The sequence below is a fragment of the Musca domestica genome, unplaced genomic scaffold (genome assembly GCF_030504385.1).
Source record: "Musca domestica strain aabys unplaced genomic scaffold, Musca_domestica.polishedcontigs.V.1.1 24, whole genome shotgun sequence".
NCBI lineage: Eukaryota > Metazoa > Arthropoda > Insecta > Diptera > Muscidae > Musca > Musca domestica.
Window position 1 is genome coordinate 10,914,538 of NW_026712272.1, and position 22,860 is coordinate 10,937,397.

At 35.8% G+C, this 22,860-nt stretch overlaps 1 protein-coding gene across 2 annotated transcripts in view; it reads left to right on the forward strand.

Moving 5' to 3' along the window:
• The window catches only part of LOC101889753 (F-box/LRR-repeat protein 7), a 109,571-nt gene that overhangs the window by 27,056 nt on the left and 59,655 nt on the right, over positions 1-22,860 (forward strand). Inside the window, exon 2 of one of the 2 annotated variants that reach the window (XM_011294247.3) lies at positions 16,378-16,435. The exons of the other annotated variant lie outside the window; for it this stretch is intronic. The gene's annotated coding sequence lies outside the window, so the exon portion shown is untranslated. The remainder of the gene's footprint in view (positions 1-16,377; positions 16,436-22,860) is intronic. 2 annotated transcript variants of the gene reach the window in all.

A 22,860-nucleotide genomic window follows, 5' to 3' on the forward strand; every position in this document is an offset into this window, starting at 1 on the left:
TCATCTTGCAACACAAATATTTTCAATTACTTCTGTTTTGGCCCAGACAACCCAACCAACTAACCAACAATTATTACCTTTGTTGTTGTTATTGTTGTTGTTTGCAATTCCCAATGCCACAAAACATTTGAACTTTCTTAACGAAAAATAATGAAAAACAAAAATTCTCTTTTCATCTTCATCGGAACGACTTGCTCGGCTCCGCCAAATATTTTTATTGTTGCTGTTGTTCAATATTTTGTTCATGTCGTTTTGCTTTTTGTTGTAATTCTTGTTTTTGTTGTTGTTAAACGTTTGTTGCTTTTGTTGTCATCGTTTGCACATTTTCTACTGATGGTATTTTTTATGGCAACTTTTTCTCATCTTTGCTCTCCCCCTTCGGGGCCAGCAAAGCGGCTCTATAACCCTCTCATAATAAAATATAACCCATCACTTGGCACTTTACTTCTGCTGCTGCCTCTTCGTTCCATCTTTTGGTGAAGAAGAAAAAGAAAAAACTTTTTTTTTTTGCAAAAACATTTGGTATGTCGCCAAACATGTATGTGTGTAGAAATATTTGCAATTGTATTAGTAAAGCAATGCAGTTTTTCTTTGTTGTTGCCATTGTTGTTTATCTTAGGCTGAATGGCTTGCTAGCTGGCTGGCTGCTCGCTTGCTTGGCTTGTTGCCTCGCCAATGGACAATCATATTTTAGACAAGAACAGCCAAAAACAACAACAGCAACAAGTATCGACCATACAAAAAGGCAACAACTGCAATAACAACATCGAAATGCATTGTAAGTAGTAGGCCAACAACATGTAATAACAGCAGTGACAACTTTTAGCAAAAACACCAACAATAACTACAACAACAACATCAGCCATCATGCACCATAACAATAATAACAACAGCAGCAGCAACAACAACGAGATCAACTTCCAAATGGCCATTACAACGTTCCAAACAACAACCATTGCAAACAAAAAAAATGAGAGAAAAACTCAAAAATGTTGTGATGCATTATTGGGAGAGGAAGGTAAAGAGCATACCATTGAAGAGAAATTAAGAGCTGACACTAGAAACAATTTGGAGTTGAGAAGAGAGAAATGGAACTTTAAAGAGTAGTTTTAAACCACAATTTAATTAGGGGCCTTTTAAAGAATATTTTTTCAAGGACCCAAAGACAAATAAACGTGCATTTTTAAAGAATATTTTTTTCACGAACCGAAAGACAAATAAACGTGGGCTTTTAAAGAATATTTTTTCAAGGATTCAATGACAAATAAATGAGGATTTTTAAAGAATATTTTTTTCAAGAACCGTAAGACAACTAAACTTGGATTTCTAAAAAATATTTTTTCAAGGATTCAATGACAAATAACTGAGGATTTTTAAAGAATATTTTTTTTTTTCAAGAACCGATAGACAAATAAACGTGGATTTTTAAAGAATATTATTTCAAGGACCCAAAGACAAATAAACGTGGATTTTTAAAGAATATTTTTTCAAGGACCCAAAGGCAAACAAATGTGGATTTTTAACAAATATTTTTTCAAGGACCCAAAGACAAATAAACGTGGATTTTTAAAGAATATTTTTTCAAGGATTAAATGACAAATAAATGAGGATTTTTAAAGAATATTTTTTCAAGGACCCAAAGACAAATAAACGTGGATTTTTAAAAAATATTTTTTCAAGGACCCAAAGACAAATGAACGTGAATTTATAAAGAATATTTTTTCAAGGACCTAAAGCCAAATAAACGTGGATTTGTAAAGAATATTTTTTTCAAGGACCCAAAGACAAATAAATGTGGATTTTTAACAAATATTTTTTCAAGGACCCAAAGACAAATAAACGTGGGGTTTTAAGAATTTATTATAAAGGACCCAAAGGAAAATGAGTATATGAGAATATATTTTTTGAAGAAAGACAAAATAAATGTGCATTTTTAAGAGAATAATTTTTCAAGACAAAGACAAAAAATATTTTTCAAGGATTCAAGGATAAATGAATATGAAAATAATATTTTTCAACGACCCAAAGCAAAAATATTTGTTCAAGGATTCAAGGACAAAAAAACCTAGATTTTATAGAAATATTTTTTAAGGACCCAAAAAAAAAATATTTTTTCAAGTACTATCAGACCAATAATCGTGGATTTTTAAGGAATATTTTTGAAGGACACAAAGACAAAAAAATATATTTTCAAGGATTCAAACACACAATACGAGGATTAAAAAAAAACATTTTTCAAGGACCCAAAAATAAAAAAAAATTTAAGGATTCAATGAAAAATTAATGTAAATGTTTAAACAATATTTTTCAAGGATTCAACGACAAATAATCCTGGATTTTTAAAGAATTTTTTTCACGGACCCAAGGACAAAAATATTTGTTCAAGGATTCAAGGACAAATTAACGTAGATTTTTTAAGAATATTTTTCAAGGACCCAAAGGCAAATAAAACATGGTTTATTGAAAAATCGGTATGGGCAATTATGGGTGGAGATGTCCCTGTCAGGTATATGGATGTCTAGTAATTTGAAGTTCTGCCGTGGTGATATGTAGTTAATGCCTTTGCTCCCGCCTCCACATGTCTTTAAATGACAAAGTGTCTAAAGGACTAACTGCGCCATTGTTCAAGATCTCTGAGTTTCAGGACCAATAATATATTAAGCATTTTTTAATTTTTTTTTAAATTTGTTTTCATTTGAAAAAATAGATATTTCAAGGGCTAATGAATAATCCTAGAATATTTAAATAATGATCCTGGACCCACATCCGCCCTTCTGACCATGTTAATTGGTAATATCTCTACAGATCGTAATTATGCCACTATCCTCACGCAATTTTGCATGGAGTTAAGATAAGAGTGAGAGTAGAAGCCCATAGTTTTTATGGAGTTGATCGCAAAAAGTGTAGGGCTTGCTATGAAATAGCAGACCCCAAACGTCAATTCTATAAAATATATGGCCTTAAAGTCAAAAAAAAAAAAAAAATAGCAGGCCCAAAGGCATATTCTAGACTATAACTGATCTCAGGGACTATTGCTATAGAGTTGAGCCTTCAGACGCTACTGTTTTAGAATAGCTGGAGATGATCGCCAAATATTAAATAAATTATATATATTAAATAAATATAAATATTAAAAGTTTTGGATTAACATATTTTTTAGGATCCGTTTTAATATGTATTCTCTTAGCTTGCCTGTTACCTCCCTTACCTCCATCCCCCCACACTTTTTTGAGACATTCCATACAAGCCCATAGCTTACAAAACAAAGCTTAAGGAAAAACCTTTCCACCTTAATTTTTCCCCTATTTTCGTTTTGTGGAATTTTTCACCACCTCCCCTTCAACGGCCAACGAACGTAACATTGGCTCACCAAACATGTTGCATGTTTGGAGACAACAAATTATGATTATGTTTAGATTTAATAGATGTTATAAATTCGAACAAAATACCCGTAGATAGAAATTTATAACCTGGCTATGACTTACAAAAAGGAGGCCGTCTAGTTCAGCAAAACGAAAACAACAACTAGCAAACTTTAAAAAACTAGAATTGCCTGGAATGTCATTTTGTAACATTAAGAGGTGTGCGTGAGCGTATATGTCACTCGATTTTAAGCCAATAAACAAATGCAATGATTTGTTATCATTTTCCATATAAACACTAAATAGCACAGCATGTTAGCAGCACAAGGCTGAAGAACAACTCTCTTAAGATTGTATGGCATATTGGGTATGGTATGCGGACTGAGGACTTCTCCCGCTCTTTGTGATTTTCATGGCAATTGGGTAGGTAGAGAGGGCAGGCCAGGCCTTTGGAAATGTCAGCTAAAAAAATCATGGCAATATTTTACATATGGTGTTTTGCACCACATCACATCCCATTTCAGGCCATATGCCAATGAGCTAGGGACAACAGCAGCAGCAACAAAAAAAACAACAACCAAACAGCTATTTAAATGTAGGAACTTCACATAACAAGCCACAAGATGCATTAATGTCATGATGCGTGTGGGGTTTTTGGTTGTTTTTTTCTCTTCTGCCGTCCGACTCTTGGCAAAGAAAATCTTTCGTCTTCTTCCCCATCGCCTTTAGTTTGGACTTTCATTGAGCTGAGTGTTTGCTGTGTGATTGTTATTTCGTCTTGGGGTTTTTGTTTTTTTCCTTTTTGAGTTCTGTCTTTTTTTCTGTAGACCCATACACGCATGCACTCATGCCACTCAGTCAGTCAGTTAGCCAGTCACATGGACATTGTGTACAAAATACCTTAAATTGCGTGTCACAAATGAATAACAGCAACAGCAAACCCAAGTGAAAAGCAGCAACAAAAACAACAACAACTGAAATGAACAATGAGCAAAAAAGGCGAAGAGTAAAAAACGTGCTACACACTGTGGCTGCATTGCATTAATTTAAGTCTCTTTTTTTCGTTCTCATGGCATCCAGACATTCCTGATTATGTCGTCGAATTTGGGGAGGTGTGTTTGGTGAGTCACTGGATTTGTAACAAAAAATCGCTGTGAAGAAGGAAATCTCGCTTCAATGTAGGCTTTGTGAAGAAGTGTCGCGTTCGTGTCTTAAGTCTTTTGTTTAAGAGAAAGTGAGTTCCTAAAGTTAAGGAATGAGCGATTCAGCGTTATTTAACTAAATTAAAATCTTTTAACCCTGATCCAGTTTTTTTGAAGTTGAATCTATATTTTATGCTAAGACCTTGTTTATCGGGCAAATAGAAAAAGTTATGTCTGAAACCATTTTATTATACCCTCAGCCATATGGCTACAGAGGGTATATATCATTTGATACGGCCAAAACGTGCCTAGTCGAAATAACGGCTTTAGACCCCAGGTCTCTTTGGACCAAATCCGTTTCAGAACATTTGAAGTCGATCTAGCGATGTCCGTCCGTCTGTCTGTCTGGCTGGCTGGCTGGTGCGCACGATAACTCTCGAAGGGAGTATCCGATTTGGTCCAAATTGGCTACAACGTAATATTTTTGCCAAACTTAGATCGAGTTCGGAGAGGGGCAATATCGGTCCACTCCTTTTTGTACCTCCCCCACAAAAGGTCGAAATTTTCAAAAAATATATTTTTTGCACAGGAAGAGAAAGGATAATCCAACTTTGCAAATCCTAATATTTGCGTCAGTGCTAGGTCAGGTGTGAAAATGGGCAATATCGGTCCACTCCATCAAGTACCTCCCCCACAAATGGTCAAAATTTTGAATAATTACAACTCTCATAAAATGTTATGTAAGAGTCCGACTGTCTTCAAATTTCACACATCCCAATATTTATATTAACCCAAGGTCTTGTGTTAAGATGAACAATATCGGCCCACTTCTTCTGGTACCTCCCCCACAAAAGGTCGAAATTTTCAAAAAAACAAATTTTTTGCACAGAAAGAGAAAGGCTAATCTGAATTTGCTCCGACTTTGCGAATCCTAATATTTGCGTCAGTGCTAGGACAGGTGTGAAAATGGACAATATCGGTCCACTCCATCAAGTACCTCCCCCACAAAATATTGAAATTTTGAGTACCCATGAAGCTCATAAATCGCCAAATTAACATCCGCTTCCATTTAGACTTGGCACATCTGTCGAAATATTTACATCATATTTTGGGTCCGATAGGAAATGGGCAATATTGGCCCATTCCTTTGGGATCTGCTCCATAGAGGGTCAAACGTTTGAATAACCTTAACACTAGTCAAAATATATTTAGATAATCGAACATAGGCTGAGGGTATATCTCTGGCGGCAATACCGACTGATACTTTTTAACTTGTTTTTTTACTGATTTCTCTGAAGTTGGGTGAGAAATCAGAGCCGGAATAAAAAATTGGAAATTGTTGTATTCTGTCCAGAAAACTGTTAAAATTTTAATATAAATTGACCATGGACATGGACAAGAACCTATTCCATTCCTTTCTTTTAAGTGTAAGGATACCTAGAGGTTCCTTAAGGTCGGAACGTATACAGAAATGGATTTTCGAAGTAGCGAAAAATTATCGTTACCATGGACATAATGTAAAACAAGTAAAAAAGCAGCTTTTTTTCGGCCGGACGAGCTTTAAATACCCTCCACCATTTGGAAGGAACTTGAAAAAAAAATCAACAAATTCCGAAAAATACCGCTTAAATAATGAGCTTTATACGGGGGGATATACGAAGATGTGGAACTGCATAAGCAATTTTTTGTCATAGGCTGTAGGACCCCTTAAGATCTTCAAATACGAAATTTAAAATAATTTCGGCAAATAGAGTCGCTAAAATCATCAAAATACTGAATAATGAAAGGTACCGTTACAGGGGGGGGCAATACGAAAACGTGGACCAACATGGCCCATTTACGAACTTAACCTGCCTTTTGTATAATACACATGTGTGAAAAATTTTAGCCTTCTATCGCAATTAGTTCGAATGATAGGGCGATTACAACTGACAGGCAGACGGACCTCGCTAAATTGTCTGGGAATTTTACGCTGATCCAGAATATATATACTTTGTAGGATCTACCATGAATATTTCGAAGAGTTACAAACGGAATGACAAAGCTAATATACCATAGAACAGTGGAGTGATGGCGCGAGTCTTAAGGGCCCCCACCATGAGTACGGTTCTTTTCAAGAGCTCTAGTTTTTATCAATTCTTGTGATTTTGGCTAATCGGCTTTATTCAATTGTTAGCATTTCCATCTCAGCGGGATTTTATATAGATTCTACCCATGCATTATTACTAAGCGATAGGGTAAAATATTCCTAATATGTGGCATAGGTAAGGTCTAAGGATTTTTTCGAAATAGCTTTTAATATATATGAAATATTTTGAAGTCTTGGATTTTTTTTTATAAGTTTGATTGGGTCAAAAATTATGTAACACCTCGAAATATGGCTTTCCCACATAGGAAAGTATATATGGATCTTCCTATCTCGGCGAGCTGGGTCGATCTAGCTATGAATGTCCGTCCGTTCGTCTGTCCATGTTAATTTATAATCACTCTACAGGTCGCAATTAAGGTCCGATCTTCACGAAATTTAGAATGGAGGTGTAGGGCCAGAATAGAAGCCTATTTCTTTTGGAGATGATCGCATAACATTTAGGGGTTGAAATAGACCAAAACCTGCTCTACAGGTTGCAATTATAGGCCAATCGACGCGGAAGTTAGCATGGGGCTAGAGCTTAGAGGAGGGTATAAGCCTTCCAATTTTGATGGTTATCGGGTAATATTTAGTGGGTGAAATAGACCATAACATTTGTGTTAAATAAAAGTAAAATTTTATTATCATCTTTAAACCGCGAATATTTTTAATGCCGGCGAAATCACAAATAGACGAACAGGTCAATTCTGACCGTTACGTAGATGCCGATAGTAAATATGTCGGATATATATAACAAAATATACAACACAGGTTGGGGATATTATATATTGATTGCAATTACCGTCCGATCCGATCATGAAAATTTTGATAAGGGTATAGTTAGGGTCAGAAGGCCATATGCCTATTATTTTTAAAGATGTCCGCAATATATTTAGGGGTTGAAATGGACCAACAACTAAAAAAGCCGAATGGACCACTACCTTTGTGCGAAAAAATACCAACACTTCCATTATTTACAGGCGTAATACAAAATAATAAAAAGGCGAACTTCTGGCTTTTTTATGCCGTTTTCGTTGACGAGTATAGCCAAATATTGTATAGCCAATCATATAGATGAGGCTAAATTTGGTGATACATAGGGGCCTCTTGCTTTTGGAGATGATCGCAAAATATTTAGGGGTTCAAATGAACCAAAACAAGTAAAAAAGCTGTAAATTCGGCCGGGACGAACTTTTAATACCCTCTACCATTTGGTACAAATTTGGCAATTTCGAAAAAAAAAAAACCGTTAAAAATTCTGTTAAAATCTTAAGAATACCGAATTCTTCTACGACGACGTGGGCCTGCATAGGCAATAAGTTATTACAATATTTAAATGCGAAACTTGAAGAAAAATCAGTTTATAATGTAGCTAAAATCCATAAAATACCGAATATGGGGCTATACGAAGACGTGGACCTGCGCAGACAATTTTCTGGCATGGGCTGAAGTATACATTACGATCTTCACATGTCAAATTTGAAACAATCCCGGTAAATAATGTCGCTAAAATCATCAAAATACAGAATATCGGGGGGTACCGTTATATGGGGGCTACACGAAGACGTGGACCTGCACAGATAATTTTCTATCTTAGGCTGTAGTATTCATTACGAACTTCAAATGCCAAATTTGAATAATGTCGCTAAAATCATCAAAATACTGAATATCGGGAGGTACAGTTATAGGGGGGCTGTATAATAACTTGGACCTACATGGCCCATTTACGAACTTAACCTGCCTACTGGATAAATATACATGTGTGCAAAATTTTAGCCTTCTCTCTCAATTTGTTCGAAAGATAGCGTGATTACAACAGACAGACAGACGGACAGACAGACAGACAGACGGACATGGAATTTTACGCTGATCAAGAATATATATACTTTGTTAGGTCTGACATGAGTATTTCGAGGAGTTACAAACGGAATGACAAAATTAATATACCCTCAATAGTAGGGTGGAGGGTATAAAAAGAAAAAAAATTTCCTGATCACACTATTGAAACCAATCGACACGGAATTTTGCATAATAAGAGAGTTAAAGACAGGGAAGAAGTCTAGCAATGGACCACAACAACTAACAGCACGACGGAGTGTGTAAATATTGGACAAATGTCCCTGGTCAAAAAGCTATGTGTAATATCTGGGCAATACTCTACGACATAATTTCAAAAGCAAATTTTCCAAAATTAATTTGGACACAAGGGTGCTTCTAACATATTGTAGTGTTGTAGGGTACCACATTGTCTCTTTGGACCAAATCCATTTCAGAACATTTGGAGTCGATCTAGCGATGTCCGTCCGTCCGTCTCTCTGTCTGGCTGGCTGATGCGTAGGATAATAGTTTTGTAAAATATTATATTTGTCAAACTTAGATCGAGTTCGGTCGGTATCGGTCCACTCCTTCTGGAACCTCCCCAAAAAAAAGTCGACATTTTCAAAAAAAAAAAAAATATATATTTTTTTTGCACAGAAAGAGAAAGGATAATCCGATTTTGCTCCAACTTTTCAATTTGCGTCAATGCTAGGTCAAGTGTGAAAATGGACAATATCGGTCCACTCCATCAAGTACCTCCTCCACAAATGATCAAAATTTTGAATAATTACAAATCCTAAAAAAATATGATGTAAGAGACCGATTGTCTTCAAATTTCACATATCCTAATATTTATATTAACCCAAGGTCTGGTGTTAAGATGGAATATATCGGACCATTACTTGTGGTACATCCCCCACAATGCCTCAAAATTTTGAATATCCGTGAAGCTCAAAAAAGCGAAATTGACTTCCGATTCCATTCAAGACTTGGTACATCCCAATATTTCCATCAACACAAGATCTCTTATAAAGATGGTAGAGATCAGACCATTTATTTTGCTCCCTGCCCCACAAGTACCACGTGTTTCGATCAACACACAACTTCTTTTATTTAAAGGCATTAAACTTCAGAAAATTATGTCAAAAATTCGGCTTATTTATTTTTTGTCAATGTTCGATAAATACGATTTTAGAATAATGAACAAGTAAAAAAGCTGTAAGTTTGGCCTGGACGATCTTTGAATACCCTCCACCATTTGGTACAAATTTGTTAATTTTCAAAAAACAAAATCCGTTGAAAATTCTATTAAAATCTTAAAAATACCAAATGTATCCGTATGTTAGGGTCTATACGACGGCGTGGACCTGCATAGGCAACTTTTGTCACAAACTATTACAATATTCAAATGCGAAACTTAAAAAAAATCTGTTTATGATGTAGCTAAAATCATCAAAATACCGAATATAGGGAGGTACCATGGGTGTTATAAAACGTGGACCTGCACAGGCAATTTTTTGGCATAGGCTGTAGTATCTTTTACGAACTTCAAATAATAAATATGAAATAATTCCGCTAAATAAATAATGTCGCTGAAATCATCAAAATACCTAATATCGGGGGGGTTGCCGTTGTATGGGGGCTATACCAAGACGTGGACCTACATGGTCCATTTTCTGTCTTATGCTTTAGTATCTAATAAAAACTTCAAATACTAAAATTGAAACAATTCCGGTAAATAATATCGCTAAAATCATCAAAATACCGAATATCGGGTGGGTACCGTTATATGGGGGCTATACGAAGACGTGGACCTACATGGCCCATTTTCAATACCAATAGTCCTGCAGACATCATACACATTTGAAAAAATTTGTAACAACTTACTTCATTTCGTTCGGAAGCTAGAGTAATTTCCACAGACGGATGGACATTGGCAAGTCGACATAGAATTTTATATTTCGGGGTGTTACAAACGAAAAGGCAATCTGAATATACCCTCCATACTATGGTGGTGGGTATAAAAAAAGTGTCTAACAATGGGCAAAACATTGAATAATTCATTATTTTAAGTTGCTATGATTCTAGCACTGGAACTGCCAGGATATGACTAACCATGGTATTTTAAAATTTCAATATTCATCGAAAACTAATCCCATCTGTGAATATGAAAATATTTACAATTCACTTTTCCTCCAAATGCCATTATTGGTGTTCAGTGCAAAATAAAAAAAAAGTTCGTGTCCTAAGTCTTTCGTTTTGAATTATGAATTTTCCTTTTGTCCATAATTCCCTTAATTCTTATTTCGGATTATATAATTCCTATTGTTCAACAAACTCCCACTACCATCACATCATATTCCGCCAAAGTATGCATTGTATTCGTCTCAGCTCCATGTAGTAATAACAAAAGCATTTTAATGTTCCTTTTTTGCTTTCCTTTTTTGCAAATATTTCTTTTTTTTTATTTTTTGTTTTACATTGGTGTTTATTTTCGTTAGTTTCGTTTTATTTTTATTGGGGCTCTTTTTATTAGTTGTTGTCGTCGTCGTCGTTGTTGTGTTTTAATGTATTTCGTGTGTCTCTTTGGCTGGAAACAACAATTTTCATGTGCCTTTGTTCACTCGCTCTCTCTCTCTCTCTCATACACACACTCTTCGTGTCTCTTTGGTTATTTGTGCCTCTCGAATTGTTTTCTCTTGTATATTTTTGCAGTTACAGAAGGCCTTCTGGAATGTGGAAAGAGTGGTTTTTCTTATTGTTGTGATACATGTGAATGTGTGGTTGGTGGTGGCCTGTTCATGAGAGTCTGTTTTATGAGTGTATTGGTGTTTAGTGCAAACCTCATTGCATTTTTATGCATTTATATAAATACAAATTTTGTGGAAAAAATATTTAGTTTTTCATTTCACGTTTTTTCTTCTCAATTCTGCAAATAATAAAAATATATATTTCTGTATTATTGTATGCCTGTCTCTCTTTATTTTACCATTCTTAAAAAAAACATGTCAAAATGTTTGACTTTCCATTGTTTTTTTGGGGTTTTTTCGCAAACCAGTTAAATTAGTTAATAAAAAAAATAGACAATGTGCACTCCAAATGTTTGAAAAGTAACAGTCTGACAGCCAACTACCAAAGTAGAAAATAAGTTTTCGCTTTTATTGGAAAACCCATTTGACTGGGAATTTGCTGAGAAAAAATAAACGAAGAGGTGCAAACAATGTGTGAATGCTTAAATTAAATGCGCTTTTATTTGTTGGGAATTATGAAAATGTAATGGGAGAGAGATTTTTGTGAACTTCTCAAAGTTTTGCATTTATGAATTGAAATTATATGGGAAACTAACATTTTATGAACTAATTATTACCAATGGAATGGTGGAGATTATCTTCATGGATTAAAATTCACTTTCAATATTCACTGAATTATCCACAGTTTGGAAAGCCCCTCAAATACCATTTAAACAAATAACAATTTAACAAATTAAAGAGTATCCGTCGGTTTTGCCGACAGAAGTATACCCTCAGCCAATGTACGATTATTTAAAAATATTTTGCCTGCTGTTATGATTATTCAAATTTTTAACCCTTATGGAGTAGGTTCCGAAGGAATGTACCAATATTGATAAAAGTGTTGAATATTGTGATTCTTTGTGAGTGAGGTACCAGAAGGGGTTCACAGATATATATCGTCCACATAACAGATTTTGTTTGTATGTGTGAACTTTGAAGAGTGTTGAATGGTTATTTCGCTTTCTTTGATCGTTTTGTTTTTCATAATCTTGAACTCTATGAGCAGGTAGCAAATAAGAATGGTCCGATCTTTACCATCTTTATAACAGATATTATGTTGTTGGAAATATTGAGATATAGCAAGTCTTGAACGTAATCGGATGTTAATTTCGCTTTTTATTTAAGGCTGAAAATTAAAAATATCCAAAATCTTGAACCTTTGTGTGGGAGATACTTGATGGAGTGGACCGATATTGTCCATTTTCTGACGCAAATATTAGGATTTGCAAAGTTGGAACAAAAACGGATTATTGCTTCTCTTTCTCTGCAGAGAATGTTTTTTTTTTTTTTTTGAAAATTTCGAACTTTTGTGAGGAAGGTACTTGATGGAGTTGACCGATCTATTCCATTTTCGCACCAGATCTTAGGTTAATGAAATTATTGGAATGTGTGCAATTTGAAGACAATCGGACCTATAATAATAATATATATATAAATATATATATATATAAGAGTTGAAATTATTCAAAATTTCGACCTTTTATGGGAGAGGTACCTGATGGTGTGGACCGATATTGTCCATTTTCGCACCTGACATAGAACTGCCATTGATATTAGGATTTGCAAAGTTGTAGAAAAAATATTTTTTGAAAATTTCGACCTTTTGTGGGAAGGTACCAGAAGAAGTGGACCGATAAAATCCATTTTCACCCCCAGACCTTGGGTTAATGAAATTATTGGGATGTGTGAATTTTTAAGACAATCGGACTCTTATATCACATTTTATAAGAGTTGTAATTATTCAAAATTTTGACCTTTTGTGGGGGTGGTACTTGTTGGAGTTGACCGATATTATCCATTTTCGCACTGATGCAAATACTAAGATTCGCAAAGTTAGAGCTAAATCGGATTATCCTTTCTCTTTCTGTGCAATAAATTATTTTCTTGAAAATTTTGACATTTTGTGTGGAAGGTACCAGAAGGAATGGACCGATAGTGTCCATCTCCGATCTCGATCTTGGGTTAATAAAAAATATTGGGATTTGCGAAATTTGAAGACAATCGGACTCTTGTAATTATTCAAAAATTTTGACCATTTGTGGGGGAGGTAGTTGATGGAGTGGACCGATATTATCCATTTGCACACCTGACCTAGCACTGACGAAAATATTAGGATTTGCAAAGTTGAAGCAAAATCGGATTATCCTTTCACTTTCTGTGCAAAAATTATATTTTTTGAAAATGTCGACCTTTTGTGGTGGAGGTACCAGCAGGAGTGGACTGATATTGCCCATCTCCGAACTCGATCTAAGTTTGACAAAAATATTACGATGTCCCTAGTGTGGACCAAATCGGATACTCCCTTCGAGAGTTATCGTGCGCACCAGCCAGACGGACGGACATCGCTAGATCGACTCCTAATGTTCTGAAACGGATTTGGTAAAAAGAGACTAGGCACGCTTCGACCCTATCAAATGATATATAACCTCTGTAGCCATATGGCTGAGGGTATAAAAAATGTGGCTTTAATCATCCAAGTACCTAACATCAGGAGGTACTGCTATATGGGGTTATTAGACAACGTGTATCTACAAGGTGACATAAAAAACTGCAACAAAGTCAAACGACATAATTTTTACATTCCTTGAATGAAAGCAAAAAATGTCGAAAATATCATCAAATTTTAGAATAAGTTTAGATTGGTTGGAATTGGTCACCTTTGGCACGATTTATGGCCTTCAAACGGCCTAAATGTTGTTCCGCTGTATTTTAGCCCATTCCGCTTGCTTGAGGTGATCGACACTTTGGTATTTTTTAGAGCCAACCTTGCTTTCCAAAATACTCCAGACACAATAGTCCAACGGATTGGTATTCGGAGATTTTGGTGACCGTTGTGCCCTGGAAATGAAGCGAGGAACCTCATTTAGTAACCATTTTTGGGAGACGCGTGCTGAGTCCTGTTGGAATGTCCAAGGTCTGCGGCTTTAATACACCCTCCAGAATATTTTCGCGATAATATTCGGCGTTTATTTTGATGCCACGGTCGATAAATACGAGCGGAGAGCGACCATCGGCTGTTATGGCGGCCCACACCATCACCATGGCCGGCGCTTGAGTTCTGGTGGCCAACCGAAGGTGCACATTTTCAGCTGACCTCTTTGGAGAGTAAACACGATAATTTTGTTAAGTTTACAAACTGCTGGACAGCCAATGTTTTCTCATCGGAGAAAACCAAATTCGGCAGTTCACAACTTTCAGCCAAGCGCAGCAACTCTTTAGCTCTTTTGAGTCTATTTTCTCTTTCTAGCGGTGTCAAATCTTTTACTTTTTGGAATTTCAATGACTTTACCCCGAGCTCATTTGTCAATATTTGCCGAATGGAATATTGCGATATATTCAGCTCACGAGTCAATTTTCGGCCACTGCGACGCGGGTTTCGATCAAGTCGCTTCTTTACTTTTCGAACAATTTCTGCTAATGTTGCTGTTTTCTTCCGTCCACTTCCTTGACGTCGGGCTTCGCTACCAGTATCACGCTAACGGGCGATGGGACGAGACACAAAGGATGGCCCATGACGCTAAATATGTAAAATGTACGGATTCCGAAGAGTCTTACTCAGAAAATTTCCAAATGTGTGGAAAAGGGGGGAACTTGTCCCCTATACTTTGGCTACTTTGCAATGGGTACCTTCAAGATGTCGATACACATGTCTTCTTTTTTTAGCTCAACTTTCATAATCTGCTGGATTTTTCCCATAATTATTGGAAAAACTGAATTTTGTCGCACAGTCGAAATATATAACGATGCACCAAATTTGGATCAAATCGAATATCAAATGATATATAACCTCTGCAGCCGTATGACTGGTGGCTTAAACAATTCAAGACTACAAATCGCCTTTTAAAATTTAATATTCCCAAAATCTAAAACTTGTAACTTTTTATACCCTACAACAATTATGTAACACCTCTAAAAATATTGATTTCCCACATAGGAAAGTATATATGGATCTTCCTATCTCGCCGAGCTGAGTCTTTACTAGCTATGTATGTCCGTCCGTCCGTCGGTCCATGTTAATTTGTAATCGAGCTACAGGTCGCAATTATGGCCCGATTCTCACGAAAATGAAAATAGAGGTGGTGTTAGGGTCAGAATAGAACCGTATTGTTTTTGGAGATGACCGCAAAATATTTAGGGGTTGAAATGGACCAAAAAGAGAAAAAAAGGCTTGATTTTGCAATTGATTTACAGGCCACAATTATAGACCAATCGGCGCGGAATTTTGCATGGAGTTAGAGTTTAGGACTGGACAGAAGCGTACAAATTTGGATGGTCATCGGACCACATTTAGCGGGTAACATAGACCATATTTTTTTTTTTTTGTAAAAAATAAAAAAATTTCCACTGAACCGCAAATATTTTTTATCCTGGCGAAATCACAAATACACGAAAATGTCATTTCTGAGCGCTACATTGAGCTCATATCCAAAATCTCACTTTTATAGCTCTCAGATATCAAAGAAGGGAATGTTAGTTAGATCGCTGATAAGTCAAGAACAGCTGGACTGATTTTCACAATTCTCATTAATTCGACCATTCCGAATTGCCAGAAAAGGACAACATAAAAGGAAATCGCGTAAAAATATGCCAATAAAAAAGTGAATATTTTTTGTTACATTTTTTTTTTTAAATTTTCGTCATATTTTTTTATCGCATGCGATTTTTTCAATTTGACTTAGAATTTTGAATTGTTAATTTTTAAAGTTTTTCTACACCCCCAACACTATTGTTGAGGGTATTACATACAGGTCGCAATTATCGTCCGATCCTCACGAAATTTTGCATGGGCTAGCGTTAGGGTGAGAATTAAAGCCTACTGTTATAAAGATTTAAATTCAGCGGTTCAAATGGAACAAACAAAAAAATTCCTGAAAGAGGAAAGAAGTCGAGCATTTTGGATGGCCATTGGATTATATTTAGCTGTAAAATGGACCATGACTTTTGTGAATTTTTTTCGAATACATAACAACACGGCGAAGTGCAGGCCTCTATGTTTGAAGGGGGCTTCAAATATATTCTAGTGTTGTAGGGTATCACATGGTCGGTCCCGCACGACTATAGCCTTTGCTTACTTGTTTTAAATGTGAATTGATTTTATAACTTTTTATAAATGTTCTCATTTTATTTCGTTTCAGATATAGAGAAAGAAAAACAACAATGCAGCTTTAAGGAGCAAACCAAAAAACAATTGTGGTAAGTATTGAAAATTATTATTTCTTTTTTGGAGCCACTGTGCAATAATTGAAATTATAAATAGCGAACTCACCACTGTTCTTGCCCCTCCAAAAAAAAAAAAAAAAAAAAAAAAACCTCTGAAAACAAAACAAACTTCACATTAACTGGGCCTTTGGTAAACAAGAGTGTCAGTTAGCTGTTGGTGTTATCCTGTCACAGCGTGTGTGCTTCTCTCCTCTTTTTTTTTTTTTTTTGGTTGCAATTTTTTTGTGTATTTTCTTCGTTCGATTTTTACCTTCATTTTCACACGTATCAAGTTTGTGTTTTAAGTCTAAGGTTTCATTGCCAACACCACCAACACCATCGCCGCCACAGCAACCACTGGCATTGCTGTTCTTTTTTTCTTTGGCTGTCGCATCTTTAAAGTTTGTGTCTTAAGTCTTTTGTTTCATTTCACACCAATTGAAATTTTGTGTTCATTTCATACAGACAATGTTGTTTCCGAAACACTAGGTGTATTGGTTATTTTTGTTGTTGTTGGTGGTGGTGTTGGTTCTTGGTTCTGTAAATTTTCAAAATAAATAATTAAATGCAACAACTCATGTGGCGGCAAATGAAATTTCAATTCGTGGAGGGGGGAAGGCTAAGTTCTTTCAATCATTTGGAACATAAGAAGGAACTTTTAGGAGGTATTTTATGTTTAGAGGTCCTAGAAGAGGTGTTATATGTCTGGGAGACCTAAAGGTGGTTTTCTATATACTAGCCTATGTATAACCTCTGACATTTTTCAAATTCCAAAAGACACCTTGAAGGTCTTACTCTTAAACCAATCATGTAGAGGTAAATGAAATTTATTTCGTCGGGGGGTTCTTCCAATCTTTGAAAGCGAAAGAAGGTTCTACAGGGGGCCCTGGAGAATATAAAAATATTTTTACTACCCTTGAAAAACGTCTAATTCCAGAAGACCCCTTCAAGATCTTTCTTTAATGAAGACCTCAGGATGATGTGTATCTGTAGAAGAGTATTTTATTAGCATTGAAGACCTGTTCTAACGATTGAAACAATCGTCTAAAAACCTCTGGAAAGTATTCTACGACCCTAAGATTCTAGTCTATGAAATACTCTGGGAAATTGCCGAATTCCAGAAGACCCCTTCTTCCTTTTAAACAAAAGGAACTACAGCAGGATTTTTATGAATACGGGACCTAGAGAAGGTCTTCTATTTATAGGGGACTTTTCTGTGTATAACCCATTTAAAAGAATACCTTGGGAAATTTTCAATTTCCATTCAGAAGACCCCTTTCTCTAAAGAAGACCTCCGGATGTTGTCCATCAGTAGGAGACCCAGAGTTCAGTAAAACATTTTTTATACCCTCCACGATATATAGTATGAAGGGTATATTAAGTTCGTCATTCCGTTTGTAACTCCACGAAATAATAATTTTAAACCCAACAAAGTATATATATTCTTGATCAGCGTAGCCCTGTCCGTCCGCACGTCTGTCCGTCTGCTATAATCACGCTAGAGTCAAAACAATTTAAGATTGGAAGCTAGAACTTTGCACAGATCTGTTTTTTGTATGCAGGCAGGTCAAGTTCGAAAATGTGCTGTATCGATCTACGATATCCTATAGTCCCCATATAACTTTGTGGGTACTTTACACCCTGGAAGATAAATTTGTATATAGGTCCACTATACCGATCGATACCCCCACATATTCGGTATTTTTAAGTTTTTAGTCACAACTTTCAATGGAATTGTCTGAAAATCCACACAAGGAGCTCCTGCCAAGTAATTTACCCCTTTGGAAGGGAATTGTCTATATAGGCCCACGATATTGTATATCCCCCATATAATGGTACCCCCTCCCATTAAGCGGTATTTTAATGATTTTAGCGAAATTTCTCAATGGATTTGTCTGAAATTCTCACCAGGAGTTCATTCTGAGTATATTACCTCCAGAAAGAGAATTGTCTGTAATGGTCCACGATATCGTATATCTCCCATATAACGGAACCTCCCGATATTCGGTATTTTCATCATTTTAGCCATATTTTTCAATGGAATTGTCTAAAAATCCACACAAGAAGATCTCTCTTCGTATTTGAAGTTCGTAATGGGTGCTTCAAGTTATGACGGAAAATTGTCTTTGTATAGACACCATATAACGGTACCTCCATATATTCGGTATTTTGATGAATTTAACGACATTATTAACCGGAATTGCCGTATTTGAAGTTCCGAACCGGTACTATAACCTTCGACAAAAAATGACTGAAGAAACATGAATGAAGAAACACTTCTTTGTATAGATATTTTGGACGATATTTTTTAGATTTTGGACGATATTTTTTTGGATTTTTCAAGATTCCTTCCTTAGCTGTTTTATTTTTTGTAAAGTAAATTTTTGGTATTGAAAACCTCTTCTATCCCTTCTATAGGTCTTTAATGCTAAAAAACGATTGGTCTTCTACAGGTGAAAATCATTCGGATGTTTTTTTTTTTACAGGAAATCTCTAAAGAATATTCTATGCATTAAAGACCCCTGAAAGTTTTATTTAAAGACTTTAACAGAGTCTTCTGGAATTTAAAAAATTTTAAAAATATTCTATTAAAGAAAAAGGTATAGAAAACCACTCCTAGGATCCTCACACATACAAGACATCGCCTAGCTCATCTGTTCATAGTAGATCTCCTGTAAGTCCTTCATTCCGGGGATTTTCTTTGAAGAAAATCTCTAGAGGGTTTTGAATGTGTTGTCTAAAGAGTCTTCTACGACTCTAAGAACTACTCTCCCAAATGTCTGCTTCCCTATCCCCCTTTGCCCCTAAATGGACCAGAACTAATTCCTGAGGCAACTTTTTTGGAAGAACAGCTTTTGGTTTGTCTAGAACTAAATAAAAAAGGTCACTACTTTCTGAGTCCTGTTCAAGAGATAGAACAGGTCTTCAATACTAACAAAATTATTGAATGATGAGTCGGTCTTCTACAGGTGGACATCATCCGGAGGTCTTTTTTTAAGGGAATCTCTATAGATTCTTCTATGTGATAATGACCTCATTTCTGTTTCCCCATCACCCTTCGGAGGTTTTTTATCTCTATAGAATCTTCTATGCATTAAAGACCTCTAAAAGTCTTTTTTTTAGGGAAGATCTTGACAGAATCTTCTGGAAGTTGAAAATTCTAAAAGGGTGTTCTATTATAGGAACCCCAAACACAGAAAACTACCAATAGGTCCCAAACCTATAAAATATCTGCTCTAGCTCTTCTATTCATAATACCCCTCCCGTAAGTTCTTTATTCCGGTGGTCTTCTTTAAAGGAAATCTCTAGAGGGTCTTCTATGCATTGAAGAGCTTTGGAAAGTCTTCTACGATTTCAAGAACTCCTCACCCTCATTTCTGTTTCTCCATCCCCTTTTGGACCAAAATGGACCAGCTCCATAAGTCATAATTTAATTCCCTACTACTGCTACTCTTTTGTTTAGGACCAAAAAAGAAACTCACTTCTTTTTTAGTAGAACCTCACTTCTTTTTAAAGACCTCTGAAAGACTTCTTTGGAGGAAGATCTTCACAGAGTCTCCTGGAAATTGAAAATTCTAACAGACATTCTATTAAAGGAAAACCATACACAGAAAATCACCCCCAGGTCCGCCACAAATAGAAGATGGAAGTAGACTTCCTGTAAGTCCTTCGTTCCGGGGTCTTCTTTAAAGGAAATCTCTAGAGGGTCTTCTATGCATTGAAGACCTTTGGAAAGTCTTCTGTGATTCCAAGAATTCCTCACCCTTTTTTCTGTTTCTTCATCCCCTTTTGTCCTAATTGGACCAGCTCCATAAGTCATAATTTAATTCCCGGCCTGGCGCAACTTTTTGGAGGAACAACTAGAACAAAAGAAATTCTTTTCTTTTTTAGGAGAACTTCCGGAGAACTTTTTTAAATGAGCTATCTATAGCAACTTCAATGCCTTAAAGAACTCTGAAAGTCTTCTTTTAAGAAAGACCTTCATCGAGTCTTCTGAAAATTGAAAATTCTGAAAGAAATTCTATTAAAGGAAACCCATACGCAGAAAATCATCCCTAGGCCCACCACACATAGAAGACATCTTCTAGCTCTTCTATTCTAAGAAGACCTCCTGTAAGTTCTTCGTTCCGGAGGTCTTATGTAAAAAAAATCTCTTGAGGGTTTTCATTGCGCTCCCACATACACTTCTGTTCCCCAATGGATCAGCTCCATGGTCCATAATTTAATTCCGGCCTGAGGCAACCTTTTTGGAGGAACAGCTACTGTTTTCTTTGGAACCAAAAAAAATACTAACTTCTTAAGGCAACCATACCATAACAACAACAACAACAAAATGCGCTAACTGCAATTGGAAAAATAGCAACGTATACTTGATTTCAACTCTTAACCTGACATATGTGGGTTGTTGTTGGTGACGGTTGTCTGCATATTTTCGCAGCAAAAAAAAAAACCGAACAGCAACTGCAGTTGTTTGCATGTCTATGCCATAAGAATGGCATATTGGCATGGAAAAACAACAACAACAACAAAACGATCAATGAGCTTAACAAGCCAACAAAGGCTGTGAAGAACAAACAGCCTTAGAGCAAGAACTCAAGGCAGCAGCGGCAACAACTATTGGCATTAGCTAGCATTGTTGCTGTTGTTGTCATGACCGTGTTGTTGTGCGGCTTTTGTGTTGTCGTTTTTTGTTTTGTCGATTTTTTTTTTTTTTTTTTTTTTTTGCAAAAATGAAGTGTCAATTTCATTTAGCGCCCGTTTGCCATTTTCATTCTTTGGTTTCGTTTTTATAGTTGGCAAACAGGCAAGCCGTCACTCAGTCAGTTCGTCAGTCAGTCAGTCACCCAGGCAGCCACTCCATGCATCCGTCCCTCCATCAATTTCATTGTCGATGCTAGAAACATGCATTTGATTCATTTTTGTTCTCTTTCGATTATTGAAAAAACGAAAGCGCAAAAAACCGACTCTGGCGTCATCTGGCGTTAGCTAATTGCAAAAATTACTTCAGTGGGCGTGTTCGTTCTGTAGGTATATGACGTGCATTGTGATATTGCAGCAAACATGCTTTAAAGCTCATTTGAAAACAGAACACACACACACACACTCGCATTCATTCCACTCCGAATTCAAGGAGCAAACAGAACCTCTAGCCATGTTCTTTGGGGGAGTTAAATAAGCGACACCATTTGCCAGTAACAATAAAGCGCCACCATCATGATTAGCGCGTTAAGAAAACCGAAACACTTTCGATTTATTTGAAAGTTTTTTTTTCTATTGTTGTTATGTGATGTTGTTGTCGCCGCTTCGTGTGGGTTGTAGTTCGAACTACTGTATTGTACCATATTTTCATATTTTTATTAGAAAACTCTTTCAACCGCACATGAAATTGACAGCTAACCTTTGCAATAATTCATTTTTTATAATTATAGATTGTTTGTTTTTTTCTTTTATTTTTACATCAATCATAGAATGGAAGTGGATGGCTTATCATGATCGAAAAAGTTATTTATGCAATGCGAATTCTATATTTTATAAAATTGATCAAACTTAGTAATTTTTTATAAATTTTCAGACGATTGGGGAGAATAAAAAGGTGAGGATTTTGAATGCTGAGATGGAATTAATAGGGTTTTTATAAAAAAAAGATAGATTAATAGTTTATTCCTAAGTCAATGATACAAAAATTCTCACATTTCACAGAATTTTTGAAAAATAAAAAATCATGGATATTTAGCCCACAGTTTTAAAAAAGTATAAAGGTTGAAATCTCAAGTTTCATAAAATATATTTTATATAGAATATTTGGAGGGCCATACTCTGATTAAAAAGTTAACTCACACTTTTTGCGGTTTATAAGAATTTACAGAGGACGAAATGGGAAAAAGAATTTGTAAAAAAACCAGTAAAGAAAGTTTTAAAGTCGGGCGGGACCGACTTTCTGATACCCTACACCACTTTGCTAATTTAGTGGAGCTCCACATAACAATTAAAAGTTTTTATGGGAGAATACAATCAAAAGTTCAAAGGGCTAAATGTGCCGAAGCATTTGTATCTTTTAAATTCGAACTTGTATTGCCGATTTGGTGCACAATTAATTTGAATTCTGATAAAGATATATATGGGAGCTATATGTAAATCTGAACCGAACTTGATAAAATTTGGCAAAGATATTTCTGAGCTGTATTTGATATATTTCCCTGAATATCGTTGTTACGGGGTGCATATTACGGCTGTGGGTAACAAATATAACAAATCGGATGAACAGTATATATGGGTGCTATAGCTATATCTGAACCGATCTTCATCAAATTTGACATACTACCTTCTACACTCAATTCGGTCGTAAGTGCCAAATTCCATCACATTCTGACAAATATTAGACGTTTGGTGCACAATAAAACGTATATCGGACGAAGTTA